This window comes from Echiichthys vipera, assembly GCF_963691815.1.
Source record: "Echiichthys vipera genome assembly, chromosome: 5".
Classification (NCBI taxonomy): domain Eukaryota; kingdom Metazoa; phylum Chordata; class Actinopteri; order Perciformes; family Trachinidae; genus Echiichthys; species Echiichthys vipera.
Window position 1 is genome coordinate 2,013,057 of NC_139830.1, and position 12,235 is coordinate 2,025,291.

The window sequence follows — 12,235 nt, forward strand, 5'->3', positions numbered from 1 at the left end:
CTGGTTAAACCTGGCAGCCTCGTCAGTTGCCTCTCCCTGCTGATTGCACACAACAAGTAGTTGACCTTGTCTGATTGTTGTCCGGGCTCTACATGACGTTACCTGTGATGGTTAAACACTGAGGGGCCAACAGAGCCAAGCTGCTAACCTCCGGGAGTTATGAAATCACAGATGGTGAGATGTACCTCTAGCTCACCTTGGCTGTTCCTCCTCGACTTGACTGTCTCTCTCTCCATCCCTCTCTCCTCTGTCTTTGAGATGCCCCTCTCCTGTCTTTCCTTTCCTCTCAGTTTCCAACCTCTTCATCCCCACTGAGAGACTCAACATTCAGTCTCCCACAGAGACGTATGCGTGTTGAGTTTGGCCCACTTCCTTAATTGTGTTGCCACACTTATAAAAGGATCCATTGAGACTGAAGTGGAAAAAGACTAAATAGGTGACTGCAGGAAATTGTCCTGGTTTCTAAGCACATTTTCTGGTTGGGAACCGTCAGCACTTCTGTAAAAATAATGCTGGCAGTCCTCCGTATGCTGCCCCGACTCATATCAGCCAAGCTTGGCAGCTCTACGCACTCTGCTTCGTCCACTGTTCCCCTTTTCTACTCTTCCCTCAGGACTCTCCGGCCGTTAAAAGGAAAAACCCACTCTAAAACTCAGATAAGACAGCGATCTCTTCTGTCATTTGCATTCCTGAGTCTGCAGTGTTGTTAGGAGCATTTATGTGTGTGCCAGAAGCAGCAAAAACGCTGTCACATGACTGTATTTCAGCTACAACTGAGTCTGAAAGCAAGAAAAGACCAGTTTCAGCTTAAACTTCAGCAGGAAGTGTCTGATTTTGGAGTCAGTCTGGTCCTCAGCACCCAGACACAACCAGGCCTCCAGGAAGTCATCTGGAGTTTGGAGCAAATTTGACATAGCGGCCAAATGGTGGAATTACAACTTCAGTGTCGGTCATGTGACGCCATGGGGCCGAAAAGACCCCCCCCCCCCCCCCCATTGACTTACATTTCGAAAGAGATGTCTGTAAAACTGTGGATATATATGAAATGTCTATAATCTATAATCATTTTACCCCCATTCAAGTTAGCTGGAAGTTAGGGTTCCTGCTCTATGCTGATGATCCAGGTATGTTTGCTCGTGGATGTTGAACTTTTTTGGCTTCACCTGCTACTTTAGGCCGCACTCACACTGTCCCTCCGCACCAGGCCAAAACAGGTTTTTCGGCTAAAGACTAGTGCGTTGGACCAGTGTGAGTGCAACCGCTCCGCGCATAACTGCGGCCAGCTGGCCGTCCACGGCCCGTCTGGAGAAGTGGGCTTTTGTAGAGCACGTTTGCACATGTACGAGCAAGAGCGTGTGCTTGTGTACAAGCACGAGGCCTACGGCGGTTCTGAGGTAATTTATGTGCGCCTGTTCGGACATAGAAAATAGAAGGACGGACATTTAACAACAACAACAATGGCGGCGAAAGGTTCACGTTGGTGTGATGCGGAGGTGGAGTGTTTACTGCAGATTTGGTGGATGAAAAGATTAAAAAACAGTCGACAAGACGCACAAAAACTCCAAGGTCTACGGAAAGATCTGGAAACAAAGCCACGCATCGCCATGACGTCATCAATGCGTGTGACGTGTTACGGCGTGATGACGTATAGGCAGCAAGAAGCATTCGCCGAGGCCCAGGTAGTGTGAGTACAAACGGGCCTGGAGGGGGGGACAAGGACCCTAAAGCATGGGGCGCGGTGCGGAAGGACAGTGATAGGGCACTCTTACATTGAGTTTCAAACCCCCCCCTCAGGCCATATGTCCAGAGGACAGAGGTTCAAAAGCAATAGGAGTTTATTTAACGGTGTTAAACTAAAGTCTAACGTCTTATCTTTGTATCCATATGTCGTTTTAACGAAAATGGGACAAAATCAGATGTACCTGTACCTGAAATGCTGCTTTGTCTACTTTAGGGGAATATTTGGGGCTCTCTAGGCCAGAGGTGTCTCAGATGCTAGTGGCTAGTCTTCCAGCGGCAGATAGCCATCTTCAGTGTGTGATTAGGGGTGAGCAGGGTTGTCAGTAAGGGGAGGTTGCTCATGGGACTGGAGCGGTTCTTCGTGTTGATCCAGCTATTGATGGCCTCTCTTTCATACAAGTATCTATCTGCAGCTATGACTGGTTCTCTCATCAGCTCCCTGGTGATTTGCATTTACAAGAGTGGTCAAAAGGACGCTAACACCGGTGAATTAGCCGCGTGCCAGTCTCGGCCCTAGTCTGACACCCCGATCTCCTCGCCGTAAACACTGGAAGCTACTGGTCGTCCACATTTACATCGGTGTTGTCCAAACATCCCCGACCAAACTTCAGTCCTTCAAAATAAAAGCACATGCTTCAACAGCTCCAAAATATAAACTTCACTCGTAGATTCTTGGAAGTGTGTAAATTAATTCTACTTGTACTTTGGTGCTGATCCCCCAGTGATTCACGCCATTTACTCTGTTTTCTCGATCGCTTTGCCCTCGTCAAATGACGTGGACGGGTTTGTTTACCGTTGGTGCCATACGTGGAGAACGTATAGGATTTTGCCAACCGCAAGAACGCACATTATTGTTGTGATGTCATGGGAAAGTGTCATATAATGTTTTTTTTGCAAAGCACTTTCAACTGCCTGACAACTTGTATTGTAATGTGTTTTCATCATGAATAAAGGCGCACTCACACTGTCCTTCTGGCCGGGGCCAAAACCGTTTTTTAGCTAAAGCCTAGTACCTTTAAGCAGTGTGAGTGCACCCGTTCCGCGCATAACTGCGGCCCGTCCACGGCCCGCTTGAAAGAGGTGGGCTTTAGCGGAGCCGTTTGCACATGTACGAGCACAAGCGTGCGCACGTGTACGAGCACGAGCACGAGACCTACGGCAGTAGCGTTATGTCCGCCTGTTCGGACATGTAAATAGAAGGAGGGACCATGCGCGGACATTTAACAACAACAACAATGGCGGTGAAAGGTTCACGTTGGTGTGATGCGGAGGTGGAGTGTTTACTGCAGATTTGGTCGGATGAAAATATTCAAAAACAGTCGACAAGACGCACAAAAACTCAGAGGTCTGTGGAAAGATTTGTAAACAAAGCATCACACACGCGATCAATGCGTGTGAGGTGTTACGGCGTGATGGCGTATGGACAGCAAGAAGCATTGGCCGGCCCAGGCAGTGTAAGTACAAACGGGGCTGGGGCGCGGGGGGAGAGGGAGGGGGGACAAGTACCCTAAAGCCCGGGTCGCGGTGCGGAAGGACAGTGTGAGTACGCTCTAAGAAATGGCAGCGAGGCTTCTCCACTGGCAAAAGTCAGTGAAGCTACAGAATCTCTAATGCATCATGAGTTTGCACTTTAAGCAAACAATCTGACACCTCCGGATAGAAGCTGCGTCTGGCTGCTGTCCAGTGATCTCATCTTGGTAGGAAGCCACACATTATCAAATATGAAGGATCGGAGGTGTCTTGTGTGAACCGGCAGTCTATTCAGCATCCAAAGTGTAAAGTGTACGAGGTGTTGAGCACACACAGTGTTTGGCTCAGGCTCATATTTTCAAAAAGTACAATGATAAGAAATTGCCTTCTCCCGGGGCTGACTTCATTTTCACTGTAGCTCTTCTGCCGGTGAACTGTCAGACCAGAGGAGCGCCGATCACAACACTCACTTCTAGTGGCTGCTTCACATTCTGGCAGGAGCGAAAGTGCAGTTTAAATTACCTCCCTGCTGCACACGCTTTGGATGCAAGAATTACTTAATGCCTGAAATGTTAAATGGGATGGGAATTGATAAAAATCCATGAAGAGTCCTATTTTAAAACCTGCTATTGAACACACAGCGAATGAGCTATAGGCTTCAGCTGAGTGTCAAGGCTTTTACACAACGGGCGTGATGAAGAAACAACACAAAAATGTGACACGTGTTAATACCCGATGTGCTCAGCAGTTACATAGTCTTGGGCTTTTATTGTGAAAGGTTAGAAGGGATAGAGCAAGCCCCCACCACAGTGACTTCCTGGTTGATTCAATACTGTAGTGTCCTCAAAGCAATTTCGGTCAAAAGCAACTGGACTCGGTTATTTGTCTAGGAAGACGTTTCACCTCTCATCCAAGAGGCTTCATCAGTTCATGTACGCATCTGACCAGGACCAGGACCAGGCTGGGACTGGACCAGGACCAGGACCAGGCTGGGACTGGACCAGGACCAGGACCAGGCTGGGACTGGTCAAACTTCCCACCAACGACTGCCACTCTAACGACGGTCGTTGGCACTTGGAGCACAAAGGGTTCCAGTGACATCATCGGCCTTGTGAAAGGTTAAATACCTGGATCTCCACACCAGTTAGTTGGACCAGTCCCAGCCTGGTCCTGGTCCTGGTCCTGGTCCTGGTTTTTAACCACTAATCCTGCTGAAAATAACAGCAAACCTCTGCAGCAGCAGGAGAAGAGTCCCTACACACAAAACAAAGCGTCATCAGCGTAGTTAGTGAAGCCAGAGTTTATTAAAGAGTGTTTTAAAGTCTTACCTACTGGCCCCTGTACCAGCTCCTCTCATAGTAAAGTCCATTACAGTGGAAGGAGCCCATTGCTGCTTTGTTGTGTGTGTAGGGACTCTTCTCATGCTGCTGCAGAGGTTTGCTGTTATTTTCAGCAGCATTAGTGGTTAAAAAAGACCTTTGAATGCCTTCACCGTGCTGCCCCGAGCTAATCACTGTTAGCCACATCCGACTGTTAGCATCTCTCCCGTATTTCTCCGTTAATAGTTCATACACGGAAAAAAAACTGTCTCGATGGCTTATTTGATGACTGTTAGTACCCACAAAGACCACGGGATGAATGTAAGCGCCAAAATTTCACTTTAACCTCCAAAATAAACACCAAAAAAGCATGAAAGTTGCCAAACTCACAGCTTACAGTTTGAGCCTGAGTGTAGCAGCGTGACCAAGAGAGAAGTATGAATTCTTCTACGGAGACACATTCAGAGATATCGCTAATAGCAACGGACACCCTGGCGTTCAGAGCTGAGCACAGCCGACCCAGACTATTAGGAGGGTACTGTAGTACTTCAGTATTTGACACTTTGGTTTTATTTAACATGACTTTAAAACATTATAACTACATTCATAGGTCGGAAAAGAGGGAAACGCATGACAGATCCTCCTTAAACATGATTAAGTTATGTAGAAAACATCTACCGTAATTTCCGGACTATAAGCCGCTACTTTTTTCCCTCGTTCTGGTCCCTGAGGCTTATTCAACAGTGCGGCTTTTCTACGGCTTACGGTAACCAGGGGCGCGCACTACCGAGGATGCGCGAGACCGAGGCAGACATCTGGCGCCAGGTAACGAGAGCAAAACAAAGAGAAGGAGAGCGTCAGCGACAGTTTGCGCGAAGGAAGTGTTCATGCAAACACCCTCAACATGGAAAACAAACGGATAAGTGCATATGATGCTGCTTTTAAGTTAAAGGCAATCGATCTGGCTGTCAAAGAAGGAAATAGAGCTGCTGCACGTACCCTTGACATCAATGGCTGGTTATTTTGATAACGTAAACGGCCGCGGGACTGCACTTTTACTGCCGTGTTACAGGCGAGCACTTTGTATTACTTTGCACCGTTGTATTATTTGTACTCTGCACGAATGCTGTTCGCCATGTCAAAGATGTGAAAGTTTGATTGAATGATTGAAAGATTTATTGTTAATAAATGGGACGCTTTGCGTTCCCAAACAGTCATCTCTGTCCCGACAATCCCCTCCGTGGTAGCAGGAACCCCTATATACTACGGTAATTACACATCAAAACGCCTGCGGCTTTTAGTTGGGTGCGGCTTTTATATGGAGCAATCTTTATTTTACCCTAAATTTAGCTGGTTCGGCTTATAGTCAGGTGCGCTCTATAGTCCGGAAATTACGGTAGATGTTCATGTTCAGGCTCTCACCGCTTAAATAAATGATGTGTTTCGAAGCATATTTTTATTTTTTTATGAATTCTTGGCAGTCTAAATCAACCTCCTGTCTCCGCTGGTGGAACCCACTAGGCTTAACACGTCTACAAGCCGCAACATGTTCAGTCCAACCTGGCAACGTGTCCTATAAAAGTAGATCCTGTAGTGATTTTCACAGCGCTTGACTTTCCTGTCTCTAAGCCTCTAACACTGATCCAAGCTGGCAACTGCACACAGTGCTGATACCTCACTTCTGCGACCGATACGTCTCATATCTGAATTCAACAGAACCTGAAGTGACGTTCTCCTTTGTTTGTTTGGGTCTTTCTCTCTCATCCGTGTGACATTCAGTGCAAACTCCATCTAACCTGGCAACCCCCTGCTCTGACCTGGGAAAACAACTTGTCCCGCTCCAAATCGTATATATTTCTGTTCCGTATGACCCCTTTTCTCTCAGATATGTCTGAGGTCAAACCTATTTGTGAACTTCCTCTGTGTCAAAATATAATCAAAGCCTGAAACACCTCCCTGAGCTTGATGACCCTCCTGTGTGTGTCAGATACCACCACGTATTCACCACATCTCACTCGAAGCTGCAGAAATGTCCATCAATCCAAAGTTGCGACCTTGCTTTGCGCCCATGGACTGAACAGGCGTACTGTGCACAGGCCCAGGGGCCCAAAAGGTTAGGTGCCTTGACTCACTTAACCGTGCTGAAAAAAACCCCACAAAAAATATCAAAGAAATGCTAAATGACTACAAACATACACACAAAGTTTATACAAGAAGATAAAAAAATAGATGTTTCACCTCTCATCCAAGAGGCTTCCTCAGTTCATGTACGCATCTGACCAGGCTGGGACTGGACCAGGACCAGGACCAGGACCAGGCTGGGACTGGACCAGGACCAGGACCAGGACCAGGGACTGGTCCAACTATCTGGTGTGGAGATCCAAGTATTTAACCTCTCACAAGGCCGATGATGTCACTGGAACTCGTCGTCAAGACTCGATAGAGCACTAACTAAGTCCAGATCTACTTCCCACCAACAACTGGACCAGGACCAGGACCAGGAACAGGCTTGTACTGGACCAGCACTAACAAAGTCCAAACTAACTTCCCACCAACGACTGTCACTCTAACGACGCGGTTTCAGTGACATCATCGGCCTTGTGAGAGGTTAAATACCTGGATCTCCACACCAGTTAGTTGGTCCAGTTCCAGCCTGGTCCTAGTCCTGGTCCTGGATCACTCCCAGACTGATCCTGGTCCTGGTCCAGTCCCAGCCTGGTCAGATGCGTACATGAACTGATGAAGCCTCTTGGATGAGAGGTGAAACGTCTTCCTGACAAACAACCAAGTCCAGTTGCTTTTGACTGAAATTGCTTTGAAGATAACGACGACCTTGAAAAAAAAGATGCTAAATGACTAAAAATCGATGCAAAACCACCACAAAAAGATGCAAAATGACTAAAAATAGATGCAAAACCACCACAAAAAGATGCTAAATGACTAAAAATAGATGCAAAACCACCACAAAAAGATGCAAAATGACTAAAAATAGATGCAAAACCACCACAAAAAGATGCTAAATGACTAAAAATAGATGCAAAACCACCACAAAAAGATACAAAACGAACAAGTTTCAATTCCATCTTTGCGTTGGGACCGGCTGAGATTGTTTGTCCACTGATACGCTTGTTGTGCGTTTGCTGCCACTAGATGGTGCTAGCGTACGAGGACAACAGGTCACAGTTCAGTAGAATAACGTACAAGGTGCAGCAAACCCAAAATGTGTTGAGGATGCAGAGTTACAGGAGCTTAAACACTGGCATTATGTTCACTGCATGGGTGTTTTTACTTCCTCTTGTCCATATGAGGTTTAATTCTACTTCCTGGAGTGATTTAAAGTGATGGAGGACACACACGGTCCTCATCTTTCAAGGTTTTTTGGTACAACATTGCCTTTTTGTGCTTCTGCAGACTTTGTTTTCCTGCTGCAGCGGAGGGATCGAAACACAAAGAGAGGATTTGGTATTAAACAAAAGCAGCAGCACAGTTGGAACTATATCGGTCTGATAACTGTGAGAGTTTTAATCCTGTTTCTCTTCACGTGACCGCCAAGACCGTGTGTGAGGAACTTCCATGTGGAGAAAGCCGTTAATAAAGACACAAGCGCTTGACGGAGGTGACCTGGTTTTCCTCCCCCCGGTCATTTTGCCTCTTTTTGTGGTGGTTTTGCATCTATTTTTAGTCATTTTGCATCTTTTTGTGCTGGTTTTGCATCTATTTTTAGTCATTTTGCATGTTTTTGTGGCGGTTTTGCATCTATTTTAAGTCATTTTGCATCTTTTTGTGGTGGTTTTGCATCTATTTTTAGTAATTTTGCATCTCCTTGTAGTTGTTTTGCATCTACTGAGTTTTAATCCCGTTCCTCTTCACGTGACTGCCAAGACCCTGTGTGTGGAATTTCCACGTGGAGAAAGCCGTTAATAAAGACACAAGCGCTTGACGGAGGTGACCTGGTTTTCCTCCCCTGGTGTGGCCCCCGGCGTGGCCCCTGTGAGCTGACGAGGCGCTGGCTGAGCAAAGCCCCGTGGAGCCTACGTTTCAGAAACACACTGGAGGCACATCTCAGATTACTGCAGCTCCACAAGACACAAGGAAGTGGAGCGCACTTTAAGAAGTCTCTGGAGGATGAATGAAGTCACGTGACCGGGACTGACGGAGCGACCACTCCTAAAATACTAAAAATACATGTGCATTGTGTCATTTGCACAACAGTACCTCTGCCCTGGAAAGTGATACTGAAAACCTGACAACGCAGCATCTATCTGCAGTCATCGATGCTCAGATGTCAAACCAGTGCCCCCGCCCGCTCCCAGTTTGTCTTCATCCTGACCAGCCTTTCATCGTGTCTCCAAACTCTCTGACAAATCGGCAACCGAGCACTTTCCCATCCTGCTCATCAAGCTGTGAAAGCAAAACAACTAAGGGCGCCCTCCCACTGTGCCTCCGTCCCGTGCCCCGTGCTTTAGGGTCCTTGTCCCCCCCTCCAGGCCCGTTTGTACTCACACTACCTGGGCCTCGGAGAATGCTTCTTGCTGCCTATACGTCATCACGCCGTAACACGTCACACGCATTGATGACGTCATGGCGATGCGTGGCTTTGTTTCCAGATCTTTCCGTAGACCTCGGAGTTTTTGTGCGTCTTGTCGACTGTTTTTGAATCTTTTCATCGACCAAATCTGCAGTAAACACTCCACCTCCGTATCACACCAACGTGAACCTTTCACCGCCATTGTTTTAAATGTCCGCGCATGGTCCCTCCTTCTTTTTTCTACGTCCCAACAGGCGCACAGGAAATGACCTCAGAACCGCCGTAGGCCTCGTGCTCGTACACGTGCGCACGCTCGCGCTCGTACACGTGCAAACGTGCTTTACTAAAGCCCACCTCTCCCAAACGGGCCGTGGACGGCAACCGTGCCGCTCCTAGACGTGGTACGGTTGCACTCACACTGGTCAAAGGAACCAGACTTTAGCCGTAAATCATGTTTGGGCACGGTACGGGAGGACAGTGTGAGTGCGTCCTTAGCCTCCAACTCACCAAAACACTTCAAACCTGGCAACCCAGCCGCCAAACACTTCAAATAACTCTGACTGTGGCAAATCCTTTTTTTTGCTGGCATTAAATCCTCTAAACATGTCCTTTTCACTGAGTTAACATCATTCCAAACTGGCAACCCTGTCAGAGCACAGTGTGATCGCCATATTTCCAAAATGACTCTGTCCATTAACCTTTGTACCTTTGACAACATCCCCCTCCACAGGTCCGACCTCCACCGGCTTTAAACACACTCCAACCTGGCAACTTACGCCCTGCATCAAACTAACCCACTTCAACTCTGAAGAGCTGGACATGACAACGGGATCCCGTCCACTGTGCTCCCTCCAAATCCGCTCGCCTCCTCTGCTTAAAATCACTCCAACACGGACACTCTGCCCTGCTCGTAAACCCCCCTGCAACCTGGCAACCGCAGCAGGTGCAGCACTCTGTGGCAAGATAAGCTGAGAGGGACGATCTCTCGTCATCCTCCCCCAGCCTCCCTCCTCCTCAGCGCTGCAGCTTTGTTCAGCCTCTCTGCAAACACAAACTCCTGTGTGTGTGTGTGTGTGTGTGTGTGTGTGTGTGTGTGTGTGTGTGTGTGTGTGTGTGTGTGTGTGTGTGTGTGTGTGTGTGTGTGTGTGTGTGTGTGTGTGTGTGTGTGTGTGTGTGTGTGTGTGCGTGTGTGTGTGTGTGCGCGCGGTCTGTCGGACAAGTACAGGATGTGCGCCGCGTGTCTTTTACAGTGTACAGAGTGTTTGTGTGTTTGAAGGTCAGCACTGCAGAGAGCGGCTTCATGAGGTACAAATCTCCATCACTGGCACAGTCACGTGTTGCTGCTGCTGCACTCAGGAGACCACCTCCGAGTCCAGCCCGGATCTGGACCGGTGAGGGGGGGGCAGGACCTCCAAAAACAGCAGGAGTCCTTTCAGCCAGTGCCCCCCATCCTTTAGACTAAACTTAACCGTCACCTTTAGACTAAACTTAACCGTCTGAGAGGATAAAATTAGGATAAACGACTGTTAGCATGTGTGTGTTTGTGTGTGTGTGCGTGCGTGCGTGTGTGTGTGTGTGTCTGTGTGTGTGTGTGTGTGTGTATCCTGACCTCATGTGCTCATCATCATGGAAATTTACAGTTGATTACAACCCATAATAACCATATGGCCATGGTTTGTGCTAATGGAATAACAATACTGGTGCAGATAACCTGTGAGTGTGTGTGTGTTTGTTTGTGTCTGTGTGTGTGTGTGTGTGTGTGTGTGTGTGTGTGTGTGTGTGTGAGAAGAGGTTTCTGACCCCATCATCACACACCTTCATCCCTCCGACTCTCTCTGGCTTTTCTCTCTCTGTCGCCAATCAATTCTCATCCCCGCGGCGACCATGGAATCCAATTAGAGCTGCCTCATCACAAAGGCGCCACATATGTGCCGACGCGTGTGTGTGTGTGTGTGGCTGTTTGTGTGTGTGTGTCACCTTGAAAATGTCTCAGGAAGCTAAAGCTGCTGAAACACTGCTGCTGCTGCACAGAATGAAGTCTGTTTTTAGTCATTTTGCATCTTTTTGTGCTGGTTTTACATCTATTTTTAGTCATTTTGCATCTTTTTGTGCTGGTTTTGCATCAATTTTTAGTCATTTTGCATCTTTTTGTGATGGTTGTGCATCTATTTTTAGTCATTTTGCATCTTTTTGTGGTGGTTTTGCATCTATTTTTAGTCATTTTGCATCTTTTTGTGGTGGTTTTGCATCTATTTTTAGTCATTTTGCATCTTTTTGTGGTGGTTTTGCATCTATTTTTAGTCATTTTGCATCTTTTTGTGGTGGTTTTGCATCTATTTTTAGTCATTTTGCATCTTTTTGAGGTGGTTTTGCATCTATTTTTTGTTATTTAACATCTTTTTTGGTGGGTTTTTTATCTATTTTTTAGTCATTTTGCATCTTTTTGTGGTGGTTTTGCATCTATTTTTAGTAATTTTGCATCTTTTTGTGGTGGTTTTGGATCTATTTTTTGTTATTTAACATCTTTTTTGGTGGGTTTTTATCTATTTTTTAGTCGTTTTGCATCTATTTCACACTGTAACACACTAGAAGCAGGTGGCAACTTGGCTCTGTCCAAAACAAGCAGCAGCTTCTGAGGATTAAACAATTAAGGCGATGCAGAAGTGTCAAAAAACTGCAGTTCCTTGAGTTCTTTGACCTCTGTGTTTAAACTCCCAACTTCACAGCAGAGATACACATGTTTACAGCCTGCTGCACGCAACAGTTTTGGTTTCTTGAGCTAATTTACCTTTTCATGACACCTGTACTCCAGCACACTCTCGGTCGCTGCAGTTGTTCGCATTCTAACCTGTGTTATTTTTATATTTGTTACTGAAACAGAAGCTATTCATGCAAATGCAATATTTGGAGTTGAACCCGCAGACACACTGTGTTACCTCCAGACACACACACACACACACACACACAAACACACACACACACACAGGGGATAAGCTGCAGCAGCCCCCTTTTGAAGTCGGACTGGATTTAGTGGCAGAGCTAGAAATCCCATTATCAAAGAGGAGAGAGGAGGGACGCAGAGAAAATAAAATGAAATCCTCCTCCGGTCTGAGCTCCTCTCTCTCTCTCTCTCTCCCTCTCTCTCTCTCTCTCTCTCTCTCTCTCTCTCTCTGCTCTT